This window comes from Oncorhynchus clarkii, chromosome 28, assembly GCF_045791955.1.
Source record: "Oncorhynchus clarkii lewisi isolate Uvic-CL-2024 chromosome 28, UVic_Ocla_1.0, whole genome shotgun sequence".
Classification (NCBI taxonomy): Eukaryota; Metazoa; Chordata; class Actinopteri; order Salmoniformes; family Salmonidae; genus Oncorhynchus; species Oncorhynchus clarkii.
Window position 1 is genome coordinate 32392037 of NC_092174.1, and position 15308 is coordinate 32407344.

Genomic DNA, 15308 nt, shown 5'->3' on the forward strand with positions numbered 1-15308 from the left:
AAGGCAAAGATTGTAAAAAAGATAAGCCATTGATTTAGTGGCTGCAGGGAAAGGGGACATGTATGGTTAGAGTCGGAAGTTTACATACAGCTAAGCCAAATACATTTAAACTCAGTTTCTCACAATTCCTGACAATTATACTTGCGTACTATTGTTTGAACAGATGAACGTGGTACCTTTAGGCATTTGGAAATTGCTCCCAAAGATAAAGCAGACTTGTGGAGGTCTACCATTTTTTTTTTTTTTTAGGTCTTGGCTGATTTCTTTAGATTTTCCCATGATGTCAAGCAAAGAGGCACTGAGTTTGAAGGTAGGCCTTGAAATACATCCACAGGTACACCTCCAATTGAATCAAATGATGTCAATTAGCCTATCAGAAGCTTCTAAAATCATGACAATTTTCTGGAATTTTCCAAGCTCTTTAAAGGCACAGTCAACTTAGTGTATGTAAACTTCTGACTTCAACTGTAAGTCAAAGAAAACAACCACCTATCTCTTTGTTTTGCTTCTACAAATCTAAGTTAAGGCCAGACCTATGTTTAACAGAACATTTGATCAGAAGCACAGTACAGTTTCTACGGCAGCATCCTCATCACGACTGACACTGACCTGGACACTATTGGACACATCTTGACTTTCTCCACATTTTGTTGTTACGGCCTGAATTTTAAATGGATTCAATTGAGATTTTGTTTCACTGGCCGACACACACTACCCCATAATGAGTCAATAACTATTCAACCCCTTTGTTATGACAAGACTAAATACGTTTAGGAGTAAAAATGTGCTTAAGTTTCATAGACTCTTTATGCAAGAAGGGTTTAATATGATTTTTGTAATGACTACTCTCATCTCTGTTCCACACACATACAATTATCTGTAAGGTCCCTCAGTCGAGCAGTGAATTTCAAACACCGATTCAACTACATAGACCAGGGAGGTTTTCCAATGCCTCGCAAAGAAGGGCTCCTATTGGTATATGGGTTAAAAGAAAATTAATGCAGACATTGGATATCCCTTTGAGCATGGTGACGTTATTGATTACACTATGGATGGTGCATCAATACACCCAGTCACTGCAAAGATACAGGCGTCCTTCCTAACTCTGTAAAAAGGACAAACAGAAATATCTCTTTTACATAAGTATTCACACCCCAGTGTAAATCAGACACAGCAGTTTTCACCACATGTTTTTGGGGGATCTGTGCGAACAGTGTTAATGGTGATGACAGCTATTCTGTGGCTGTCTGTGAGGGCATTCTGTCCCTCACTCTCTGTTTCAATACCCTTTACAGGAGAGCCAGAAGTGTCAGTCAGATACACCTGGAGAGAGAGAGAAATAGAGGGTGTGTTTAACAGGTAGAGAGCACATGAGTGTGAGAAAGGTTTGCATGAACACAGGGCCATAACAGGTGTTTGAGTTTTAGTGAGGTCCGGAAGGGACACAGGTAATTCTTTAAAAGTTGAAGTTGGAACTTAAATGCTATTTGGAGAACAGTAAAAACAAGCAAAATGACCCCAGCCATTATCACCTTGGCTGCTGTAGGTTCATTCACCTACAAAAATATAGCCTGTTAGCTATACAATTGTAACGTTATATCCCTGAAAGGGGGGAAATATGGCAAATGATTCACACTGACAGGTAGCATCAGCGACTGTTCAGTAATGACGAATTGCATAAAATCAACTCTTTACATAGATATCTATTTTCTCAAACTACATACATTGCCTTCAGAAAGTATTCATCCCCCTTGAGCTATTTCACATTTTGTGTTACAGCCTGAATTCAAAACGGATTTTAAAAAACGTATCACCTATTTACACACACAACCCCACATGTTTCAGTATTTTTTTATTTTTTGAAAATAAAATACAGAAACATCTTCCTTACATAAGTTTTCACACCCTTGAGTCAATACATGTTAGAATTACATTTGGCAGCAAATACAGCTGAGTCTTTCTGGGTACATCTCTAAGAGCTTTGCACACCTGGATTGTACAATATTTTCACATTATTTTTAAAATTCAAGCTCTGTCAAATTGTTGTTTATCATTGCTCGACAACCATTTAAGTCTTTCCATAGATTTTCAAGTAAATTTATGTAAAAACTGTAACTAGTCCACTCTGTAACATTCAATGTTGTCTTGATAAGAAACTCCAGTGTACACTGAGTGTACAAAACATTAGGAACACATTATTGCGTTGCACCCACTTTTGCCCTCAGAACAGCCTCAATTTGTCAGGGCATGGACTCTACAAGGTGTCGAAAGCGTTCCAAAGGGATGACGGCCCATGTTGATTCCAATGCGTCCCACAGTTGTGTCAAGTTGGCTGGATGTCCTTTGGGTGGTGAACCATTCTTGATACACACGGAAAACTGTTGAGCGTGAAAAACCCAGCAGCGGTGCAGTTCTTGACACATCATTGTGCCTAGCACCTACTACCATACCCTGTTCAAAGGCACTTAAATATTTTGTCTTGCCCATTCACCCTGTGAATGGCATACATACACAATCCATGTCTCAAGACTTAAAAATCAATCTTTAACCTGTCTCCTCCCCTTCATCTACACTGATTGAAGTGGATTTAACAAGTGACATCAATAAGGGATCATAGCTTTCATCTAGATTCCCCTGGTCAGTCTATGTCATGGAAAGAGCGGGTTTTCTTAATGTTTTGTATGCTCAGTGTATGTATTCCACATCACATTTTGATTTTTTTCAATAACGATTTTTACATCTGTCCGTGTTTTAGATTTTTTGCTAAATATATCCATAAAAAATAGATGTTGAGACCTTCGCCCAGGAGAAGAGTTCTCTCTGAACGTGGAAGGAGACCCAGGTGCCAAGGTTGGGCTGGTGGTAGTTGACAAGGCTGCTACATGCTGAGTAAAAAGGGCAATCTCAGGCAGGCCAAGGTGACTCACTGAAATCTTGTTACATTTTTATATTCTGCTGCTTGAACCATTTTTACACCCTTCTTCTATCTCACTTTATTCCAGATCTGCACCCCCAGATCATCACCGATCCTCCACCAAATTTCACAGTGGGTGCGAGACACTGTGGCTTGTAGGCCTCTCCAGGTCTCGTACCCACTGTCAAATTTGGTGGAGGATCTATGATGGCCTGGGGGTGCTTCAGCAAGGCTGGAATCGGGCAGATTTGTCTTTGTGAAGGACATATGAATCAAGCCACGTACAGGTTTGTCCTGGAAGAAAAGTTGCTTCCTTCTGCTCTGACAATGTTCCCCAACTCTGAGGATTGGTTTTTCCAACAGGACAATGCTCCATGCCACACAGCCAGGTCAATCAAGGTGTGGATGGAGGACCACCAGATCAAGACCCTGTCAGGGCCAGCCCAATCTCCAGACCTGAACACCTCTGGAATGTGATCAAGAGGATGATGGATGGTCACAAGCCATCAAACAAGGCCAAGCTGCTTTAATTTTTGCACCAAGAGTGGCATAAAGTCATCCAACATCAATGTGAAAGACTGGTGGAGAGCATGCCAAGAAGCATGAAAGCTGTGATTGAAAAATCAGGGTTTTTCCACCAAATATTGATTTCTGAACTCTTCCTAAGTTAAAACATTAGTATTGTGTTTTAAAATGAATACAAACTTTTATTTCGAAAAAAAGTTTGAGTTCTGACAACACTGCATCTTTTTGTTATTTTGACCAGTTGTCATTTTCTGCAAATAAATGCTCTACGTGACTAGATTTTTATTTGGAATTTGGGAGAAATGTCAGTAGTTTATAGAATAAAACTAAAATGTTCATTCTACCCAAACACATACCTATAAATAGTAAAACCAGAGAAACTGATAATTTTGCAGTGGTCTCTTCATTTTTTCCAGAGCTATATATATATATATATATATATATATATATATATATATATATACACACACACTCCGACAGTGCTCATCCTAATATTTCTATATTTCTTAATTACATTGTTTTACTTTTATATGTATTGTTAGACATTACTGCACTGTTGGAGTTAGGAACACAAGCATTAGGCTTCACTCACAATAACGTCTGCTAAACATGTGTATGCGACCAATAACATTTATTTGATTTATTATAGCTAGCTAGCCCCGTTATTGATCACAAAATCAATCACTGTACTGAACAACACTGCCTCGTGTAAAAATAGAGCTTATATTGCTAGTTAGCGACCGACAGCAAAACAACCTAGTCGTCTGTCATTTGCCATCCTGATCCAACTGGTCGAGGCTGCCGCCGCCAGTTGATATTGGAGGTTCTGAAGAACGTCTCCAACACACCTCTATCAATATGTGCGTCGAAACTTTGATGGTCTGTCACAGACACACGATCCATGGGGTCTGCAGTGACCCTCTCCAGTAAGAACAGTCCACCATCGAATTTGCATGCAAGAACATTCATGTGTCCAGTTTTCAGACGGTTATGAGAATATTCCATCAACTTCCCACCAAACATACACAGAACATGGTTACCATATAATATGTTTTAGACACGTTTCATGGGAGTTCCAAGAACATTCATGCGTCCAGTTTTTTTAGGGTTAGGAGAATATTCCATCAACGTTCTACCAAACGTACACAGGACATGGTTGCCAAGTTATATTATTCAAGAATCAATGGGTATATACAGTGGGGAGAACAAGTATTTGATACACTGACGATTTTGCAGGTTTTCCTACTTACAAAGCATGTAGAGGTCTGTACTTTTTATCATAGGTAGTACACTTCAACTGTGAGAGATGGAATCTAAAACAAAAATCCAGAAAATCACATTGTATGATTTTTAAGTAATTAATTTGCATTTTATTGCATGACATGAGTATTTGATCACCTACCAACCAGTAAGAATTCCGGCTCTCACAGACCTATTAGTTTTTCTTTAAGAAACCCTCCTGTTCTCCACTCATTACCTGTATTAACTACACCTGTTTGAACTCGTTACCTGTATAAAAGACACCTGTCCACACACTCAATCAAACAGACTCCAACCTCTCCACAATGGCCAAGACCAGAGAGCTGTGTAGGGACATCAGGGGTAAAATTGCAGACCTGCACAAGGCTGGGGTGGGCTACAAATCAGTAGGCAAGCAGCTTGGTGAGAAGGCAACAACTGTTGGCGCAATTATTAGAAAATGGAAGAAGTTCAAGATGACGGTCAATCACCCTCGGTCTGGGGCTCCATACAAGATCTCACCTCGTGGGGCATCAATGATCATGAGGAAGGTGAGGGATCAGCCCAGAACTACATGGGAGGACCTGGTCAATGACCTGAAGAGAGCTGGGACCATAGTCTCAAAGAAAACCATTAGTAACACACTACGCCGTCATGGATTAAAATCCTGCAGCGCACGCAAGGTCCCCCTGCTCAAGCCAGCGCATGTCCTGGCCTGTCTGAAGTTTGCAAATGACCATCTGGATGATCCAGAGGAGGAATGGGAGAAGGTCATGTGGTCTGATGAGACAAAAATAGAGATTTTTGGTCTAAACTCCACTCGCAGTGTTTGGAGGGAGAAGAAGGATGAGTCCAACCCCAAGAACACCATTCCAACCGTGAAGCATGGAGGTGGAAACATCATGCTTTGGGGATGCTTTTCTGCAAAGGGGACAGGACAACTGCACCGTATTGAGGGGAGGATGGATGGGGCCATGTATCGTGAGATCTTGGCCAACAACCTCCTTCCCTCAGTAAGAGCATTAAAGATGGGTCGTGGCTGGGTCTTCCAGCATGACAACGACCCGAAACACACAGCCAGCGCAACTAAGGAGTGGCTCCGTAAGAAGCATCTCAAGGTCCTGGAGTGGCCTAGCCAGTCTCCAGACCTGAACCCAATAGAACATCTTTGGAGGGAGCTGAAAGTCCATATTGCCCAGCGACAGCCCCGAAACCTGAAGGATCTGGAGAAGGTCTGTATGGAGGAATGGGCCAAAATCCCTGCTGCAGTGTGTGCAAACCTGGTCAAGAACTACAGGAAACGTATGATCTCTGTAATTGCAAACAAAGGTTTCTGTACCAAATATTAAGTTCTGCTTTTCTGATGTATCAAATACTTATGTCATGCAATAAAATGCTAATTAATTACTTAAAAATCATACAATGTGATTTTCTGGATTTTTGTTTTAGATTCTGAAGTGTACCTATGATAAAAATTACAGACCTCTACATGCTTTGTAAGGAAACACTGCCGATTTTGCAGGTTATCAAATACTTGTTCTCCCCACTGTATCATTAATTTATAAGTCTGATAATGGATGTAGCAACTAAGGATTCTAGCTTTAAACTCTACTTATTTGATTCTCTGATAACTTCATGTTGATGTTCTGTGTAAAACGGCCCTCTGCATGTTTCAGGAGAAAGAAGGCATCTTCAGTGGAATGTTCAAGAAGTCTTCCAAACTTGAACAGAACCATCTCAAGAAGTAGAGGTGAAGTAGCCCTGTATGATATGATTTCTAAACGTGTGAACTGAATGTAAGAACAAAGGAAAATGTGCTTTCATGAGTCCATTAACCTTGATTTTATATCAATGAACTGTAAAGCGAATCGATTCATAATTAAATGGTCACTGTGCAGGTAACATCATTTGATCGTTGTGTTGCCTGTAATTTGTTCCAAACTAGCTTCTGTTGTCATACAGGACCAGCAGTCATTACACAGTGAACTCTCAGCCAGAAATGACAGTCTCTCTGAAAACAACAACATTAAGGTGATACAGAGTTGAGAACTATTCACCTGTTCAGTAAAAAGATGGACTTTTAAATTTATTTCACCTTTATTTAACCAGGTAGGCTAGTTGAGAACAAGTTTTCATTTACAACTGCGACCTGGCCAAGATAAAGCAAAGCAGTGTGACACAGACAACAACACAGAGTTACACATGGAATAACATGGAATAAACAAACAAGCCAATAACACAAACAAGTCGATGACACAGTAAAAAAAAGAGTCTAATAACAGTGTGTGCAAAAGGCATGAGGAGGTAGGCAATAAATAGGCCATAGGAGCGAATAGTTACAATTTAGCAGAATAACACTGGATTGATAAATGAGCAGATGATGATGTGCAAGTAGAGATACTGGTGTGCAAAAGAACAGTAAAGTAAACAAAAACAGTATGGGGATGAAGTAGGTAGATTGGGTGGGCTATTTACAGATGGACTATGTACAGCTGCAGCAATCGGTTAGCTGCTCAGATAGCTTATGTTTAAAGTTGGTGAGGGAAATATAAGTCTCCAGCTTCAACGATGTTTGCAATTTGTTCCAGTCACTGGCAGCAGAGAACTGGAAGGAAAGGCGGCCAAATGAGGTGTTGGCTTTGGGGATGCTCAGTGAGATATACCTGTTGGAACGTGTGCTACGGGTGGGTGTAGTTATCGTGACCAGTGAGCTGAGATAAGGCGGAGCTTTACCTAGCATAGACTTATAGATGACCTGGAGCCAGTGGGTCTGGCGATGAATATGTAGCGAGGGCCAGCCGACTAGAGCATACAGTGGTGGGTGGTATAAGGTGATTTGGTAACTAAATGGATGGCACTGTGATAGACTGCATCCAGTTTGCTGAGTAGAGTATTGGAAGCAATTTTGTAGATGACATCGCCGAAGTCGAGTATTGGTAGGATAGTCAGTTTTACTAGGGTAAGTTTGGTGGCGTGAGTGAAGGAGGCTTTGTTGCGAAATAGAAAGCCGATTCTAGACTTGATTTTGGATTGTAGATGTTTAATATGAGTATGGAAGGAGAGTTTACAGTCTAGTCAGACACCTAGGTATTTACAGTTGTCCACATATTCTAGGTCAGAACCATCCAGGTTGGTGATGCTGGTCGGACGGGCGGGCGAGGGCAGCGAACGTTTGAAAAGCATGCATTTGGTTTTACTAGCGTTTAAGAGCAGTTGGAGGCCACGGAAGGAGTGTTGTATGGCATTGAAGCTCGACTCCAGTATTATGGATATTACCATATACAGTGCCTTGCGAAAGTATTCGGCCCCCTTGAACTTTGCGACCTTTTGCCACATTTCAGGATTCAAACATAAAGATATAAAACTGTATTCTTTTGTGAAGAATCAATAACAAGTGGGACACAATCATGAAGTGGAACGACATTTATTGGATATTTCAAACTTTTTTAACAAATCAAAAACTGAAAAATTGGGCGTGCAAAATTATTCAGCCCCTTTACTTTCAGTGCAGCAAACTCTCTCCAGAAGTTCAGTGAGGATCTCTGAAATGCTTACTTACAGGCTCTAACCAACAGTGCAAAAAAGGTATTAGGTGAACAATAGGTAATTAAAGAAATAAAAACAACAGTAAAAAGACAGTGAAAAAATAACAGTAGCAAGGCTACATAAAGGCACCTGTTAGTTGGGCTGATTGAGGTAGTATGTACAGTCGTGGCCAAAAGTTTTGAGAATGACACAAATATAAATTTTCACAAAGTTTTCTGCTTCAGTGTCTTTAGATATTTTTGTCAGATGTTACTATGGAATACTGAAGATAATTACAAGCATTTCATAAGTCTCAAAGGATTTTATTGACAATTACATGAAGTTGATGCAAAGAGTCAATATTTGCAGTGTTGACCCTTCTTTTTCAAGACCTCTGCAATCCGCCCTGGCATGCTGTCAATTAACTTCTGGGCCACATCCTGACTGATGGCAGCCCATTCTTGCATAATCAATGCTTGGAGTTTGTCAGAATTTGTGGGTTTTTGTTTGTCCACCCGCCTCTTGAGGATTGACCACAAGTGGTCTTAGGCAAAATTGTGAGTCAGCACACTCCCTTGGCTGAGAAGCAAAACCACACATGAATGGTCTCAGGATGCTTTACTGTTGGCATGACACATGACTGATGGTAGTGCTCACCTTGTCTTCTCCGGATATGCTTTTTTCCAGATGCCCCAAACAATCGGAAAGGGGATTCATCAGAGAAAATTACTTTACCCCAATCCATGTACCTTTTGCAGAATATCAGTCTGTCCCTGATGTTTTTCCTGGAGAGAAGTGGCTTCTTTGCTGCCCTTCTTGACACCATGCCATCCTCCAAAAGTCTTCGCCTCACTGTGCATGCAGGTGCACTCACACCTGCCTGCTGCCATTCCCGAGCAAGCTCTGTACTGGTGGTGCCCCGATCCCGCAGTTGAATCAACTTTAGGAGACGGTCCTGGCACTTGCTGGACTTTCTTGGGAGCCCTGAAGCATTCTTCACAACAATTGAACCGCTCTCCTTGAAGTTCTTGGTGATCCAATAAATGGTTGATTTAGATGCAATCTTACTGGCAGCTTTTTGTGCAAAGCAATGATGACGGCACGTGTTTCCTTGCAAGTAACCATGCTTGACAGAGGAAGAACAATGATTCCAAGCACCACCCTCCTTTCGAAGCTTCCAGTCTGTTATTCGAAGTCAATCAGCATGACAGAATGATCTCCAGCCTTGTCCTCGTCAACACTCACACCTGTGTTAACCGGAGAATCACTGACATGATGTCAGCTGGTCCTTTTGTGGCAGGGCTGAAATGCAGTGAACATGTTTTTGGGGGATTCAGTTCATTTGCATGGCAAAGAGGGACTTTGCAATTAATTGCAATTCATCTTATCACTCTTCATAACATTCTGGAGTATATGCAAATTGCCATCATACAAACTGAGGCAGCAGACTTTGTGAAAATTAATATTTGTGTCATTCTCAAAACTTTTGGCCACGACTGTAAATGTAGATATGTTTAAATTGACTATGCATATATGATGAACAGAGAGTAGCAGTAGCGTAAAAGAGGGGTTGGCAGGTGGTGACACAATGTAGATAGCCCGGTTAGCCAATGTGCGGGGGCACTGGTTGGTCGGGCCAATTGAGGTAGTATGTACATGAATGTATAGTTAAAGTAACTATGCATATATGATAAACAGGGAGTAGCAGCAGCGTAAAAGAGGGGTTGGGGGGGACGGGGGTCACACAATGCAAATAGTCCGGGTAGCCATTTGATTACCTGTTCAAGAGTCTTATGGCTAGGGGGTAAAAACAGTTGAGAAGCCTTTTTGTCCTAGACTTGGCACACCGGTACCGCTTGCCATGCGGTAGTAGAGAGAACAGTCTATGACTGGGGTGGCTGGGGTCTTTGACAATTTTTAGGGCCTTCCTCTGACACTGCCTGGTGTAGAGGTCCTGGATAGCAGGCAGCTTAGCCCCAGTGATATACTGGGCTGTACACACTACCCTCTGTAGTGCCTTGCGTTTGGAGGCCAAGCAATTGCCATACCAGGCAGTGATGCAACCAGTCAGGATGCTCTCGATGTTGGAGCTGTAGAACCTTTTGAGGATCTGAGACCCATGCCAAATTTTAAACGTTTCCTGAGGGGGAATAGGCTTTGTCGTGCCCTCTTCACGACTGTCTTGGTGTGTTTGGACCATTCTAGTTTGTTGGTGATGTGAACACCAAGGAACTTGAAGCTCTCAACCTGCTCCACTACCGCCCACTCGATGAGAATGGGTGCGTGCTCGGTCCTCCTTTTCCTGTAGTCCACAATCATCTCCTTAGTCTTGGTTACATTGAGGGAAAGGTTGTTATTCTGGCCCCACCCGGCCAGGTCTCTGACCTCCTCCCTATAGGCTGTCATGTCGTTGTCGGTGATCAGGCCTACCACTGTTGTGTCGTCTGCAAAATTAATGATGGTGTTGGAGTCGTGCCTGGCCAGTACAGGAGGGGACTGAGCATGCACCCCTGGGGGGCTCCGTGTTGAGGATCAGCGTGGCAGATGTGTTGCTACCTACCCTCACCACCTGGGGGCGGCCCATCAGGAAGTCCAGGATCCAGTTGCAGAGGGAGGTGTTTAGTCCCAGGGTTCTTAGCTTAGTGATGAGCTTTGAGGGCACTATGGTGTAGAATGCTGAGCTGTAGTCAATGAATAGCATTCTCACACAGGTGTTCCTTTTGTCCAGGTGGGAAAGGGCAGTGTGGAGTGCAATAGAGATTGCATCATCCGTTTGGGCGGTATGCAAATTGAAGTGGGTCTAGGGTTTCTGGGATAATGGGGTTGACGTGAGCCATTACCAGCCTTTCAAAGCACTTCATGGCTACGGACGCGAGTGCTACGGGTCTGTAGTCATTAAGGCAGGTTGCCTTCGTGTTCTTGGGCACAGGGTCTGCTTGAAACATGTTGGTATTACAGACTCAGTCAGGGACATGTTGAAAATGTCAGTGAAGACACCTGCCAGTTGGTCAGCACATGCCCGGAGCACACCTCCTGGTAATCCGTCTGGCCCCGCAGTCTTGTGAATGTTGACCTCTTTAAAGGTCTTACTCACGTCGGCTACGGAGAGCGTGATTACACAGTCGTCCTGTACAGCTGATGCTCTCATGCATGCCTCAGTGTTGCTTGCCTCGAAGCGAGCATGAAGTGATCTAGCTCGTCTGGTAGGCTCGTGTCACTGGGCAGCTTGCGGCTGTGCTTCCCTTTGTAGTCTGTAATAGTTTGCAAGCCCTGCCACATAAGACGAGCGTCGGAGCCGGTGTAGTACGATTCAATCTTAGCCCTGTATTGACGCTTTGCCTGTTTGATGGTTCATTGCAGGGCATAGCAGGATTTCTTATAAGCTTCTGTGTTAGAGTCCCGCACCTTGAAAGCGGCAGCTCTAACCTTTAGCTCAGTGCGAATGTTGCCTGTAATACATGGCTTCTGGTTGGGGTATGTACGTATAGTCACTGTGGGGATGATGTCCTCGATACACTTATTAATAAAGCCAGTGACTGATGTGGTGTACTCCTCAATGCCATCTTAAGAATCCCGGAACATGTTCCAGTCTCTGATAGCAAAACAGTCCTGTAGTTTAGCATCTGCTTCATCTGACCACTTTTTTACAGACCGAGTCACTGGTGCTTCCTGCTTTAATTTTTGCTTGTAAGCAGGAATCAGGAGGATAGAGTTGTGGTCGGATTTACCAAATAGAGGGCGAGGGATAGCTTTGTACGCATCTCTGTGTGTGGAGTACAGGTGATCTATAATTTTTCCCCCTCTGTTTGCACATTTAACATGTTGATAAAATTAGGTAGAACTGATTTAAGTTGCCTGTATTAAAGTTTCCAGTCACTCACGCCTCTGGGTGAGTGGTTTCCTTTTTGCTTATTTCCTTATACAACTGACTGAGTGCGGTCTTAGTGCCAGCATCCGTCTGTAGTGGTAAATACAGTGACGGAAAAAAGTATTTGATCCCCTGCTGATTTTGTACGTCTGCCCACTGACAAAGAAATTATCAGTCTATAATTTTAATGGTAGGTTTATTTGAACAGTGAGAGACAGAATAACAACAAAAAAATCCAGAAAAACGCATGTCAAAAATGTTATAAATTGATTTGCATTTTAATTAGGGAAATAAGTATTTGACCCCCTCTCATTCAGAAAGATTTCTGGCTTCCAGGTATCTTTTATACAGGTAACGAGCTGAGATTAGGAGCACACTCTTAAAAGGGAGTGCCCCTAATCTCAGCTTGTTACCTGTATAAAAGACACCTGTTCAGAGAAGCATTCAATCAATCAGATTCCAAACTCTCCACCATGGCCAAGACCAAAGAGCTCTCCAAGGATGTCAGGGGCAAGATTGTAGACCTACACAAGGCTGGAATGGGCTACAAGACCATTGCCAAGCAGCTTGGTGAGAAGGTAACAACAGTTGGTGCGATTATTCGCAAATGGAAGAAACACAAAAGAACTGTCAATCTCCCTCGGCCTGGGGCTCCATGCAAGATCTCACCTCGTGGAGTTGCAATGATCATGAGAATGGTGAGGAATCAGCCCAGAACTACACGGGAGGATCTTGTCAATGATCTCAAGGCAGCTGGGACCATAGTCACCAAGAAAACAATAGGTCCCCCTGCTCAAGAAAGCACATATACATGCCCGTCTAAAGTTTGCCAATGAACATCTGAATGATTCAGAGGACAACTGGGTGAAAGTGTTGTGGTCAGATGAGACCAAAATGGAGCTCCTTGGCATCAACTCAACTCGTCGTGTTTGGAGGAGGAGGAATTCTGCCTATGACCCCAAGAACACCATCCCCACCTTCAAACATGGAGGTGGAAACATTATGCTTTGGGGGTGTTTTTCTGCTAAGGGGACAGGACAACTTCACCGCATCAGAGGGACGATGGACGGGGCCATGTACCGTCAAATCTTGGGTGAGAACCTCCTTCCCTCAGTCAGGGCATTGAAAATGGGCCGTGGATGGGTTTTCCAGCATGACAATGACCCAAAACACACGGCCAAGGCAACAAAGGAGTGGCTCAAGAAGAAGCACATTAAGGTCCTGGAGTGGCCTAGCCAGTCTCCGGACCTTAATCCCATAGAAAATCTGTGGAGGGAGCTGAAGGTTCGAGTTGCCAGGTCAGGTTACAGGAGACTACAACCCTACAGATTATCTCTCAAGGAGGAGAGATCTAGGGGCCTGAGATTTTCTCAGGAGCGTGAGGGGTCATAAAGCCCCCAAATCTTCAGACCCCTAGATCTCTCCTCCTTGAGAGATAATCTGTAGGGTTGTAGTCTCCTGTAACCTGACCTGGTCAGGACAACTGTATTCTCCTAAAAGGAAAAAAGGTTATATTCCGCGGAATCCTCAAAAAGGGTGACAGGGTGATAGGTAAGGTGGAGGTGATATAATCCTTGACTACTCTCAAAGCACTTCATGATGACATGCCGGGGCGGAAGTAATTTAATTCCGTTATCTTTGCCTTCTTGGGTACAGGAACAATGGTGGCCATTTTGAAGCATGTGGGGACAGCAGACTGGGATAGGAAACTATGTGGGAGTGGAACTTTGAAAAGTACACAGAGTACAGCCAAGAAGGCTCTGAACCACTACATTAAGCATGTGATAAAGGAGGGGTGGGGGCAGGCTGGGAAGGCCCTGATGATCAACACAGACAAGTTCATCTGCACCATGCAGGCTCTGGTTGTGGCCAGAGGGGCCGCCAAAGCTGCCCAGGCCATCAGAGTCACTGCGCTCGTCATGTCCACCCGTGCCAAGTTTGCCACCAAGATCCAAGAGCTGTGCAAGGACCTGCAGGATGGGTTATTGGAGCTGAACAAAGTGAAAACCCAGCTGCAGAAGACCAGGGATGGAATCAAGCTGGAGGAGGAGGATGTGAAGATGGATGATGGCCGGGAGTCAGACCCAGTTAGACTAGCTCAGCTTGACCAAAAGTTGGAAAGGAGAACAATAGTAATAAAGAAGGGTTATTACTTTTGATTATTTCTCTATTTTCTTTCTCTGCATTGTTGGGAAGGGCCCATAAGTAAGCATTTCACTGTTAGTCAGCACCTGTTGTTTACGAAGCATGTGATAAATACAATTTGATTTAAGAAGACGGGGACTAAAAATGAAATAATGAAGTTGAAGAAGTTGTGTGAGACTGTTGGAGTTGGAGAAAGAGGGGACGTGAGAGTGAAGACACTAATGTAAAAGGTGAGAATAATGGTACGAGAATTAAAGAGAAGGGTCTGTCTGAGAAAGGAACAGAGTAGAAACAGCAAAGAAAGATGCACAGCAAGAAGAAAGTGTAGGCTATATAGAAATAATGATGCTCAAATTGAAAATCCTTAAACAAAATAATGAGGATTTCTTTCAGCCTAACTGAAGTGTAGATTACATCTCACATTCCAGTGTTTGAACTTATAAACAAGGCTGCATGTGATTTCTCTTAATGCGACTGTACTGCCAATGGCAATGTCTGCTTGGGGTATAAAGCCAGGTGTCACGGCTGATTTCCTCCTCTTCGTCTGAAGAGAGAATCACCCACAAAATACCCAAAGAATATGGCTGCCTAAATATGGTTCTGTTACAGGAATTATATTCCTCTATGTTTTAATACCCAATTAAAATGAAACACTCTTGTCAATTCCTAAGAATTTGTAAGACTCTTATTTGCATAAAATGGACAGAGACCAGTCTCAAAAAATCAACCAGCTGCGTTTATTCTCGAGAGTACTGAACACGATACAGTTTACCACAGATTATAAACTGAAAATGACGTCATTAGTTTTCGTAACACCCCGTCTCATCAACCAGCAGTACAATGGCTGTATAGTTCTCAAGCCTTCCCACATCGTCTCTCCTTACTAAGATAATTTACGACGCAAGCCAAGGTCTGCCTGTGTAGATAAGCATTCTAGCCAGTCTGGCTATAAGTTCATTCATTTCTACCACGGAACAGACAGTCATTGTTCTACTTCTTGATTATATTTACACACATTATATTCAGTACTAGGGTTAAAAGAAAATTCATACATCTGTACAGTAACATAATAGTTTTCTGATTAGTCAGTCC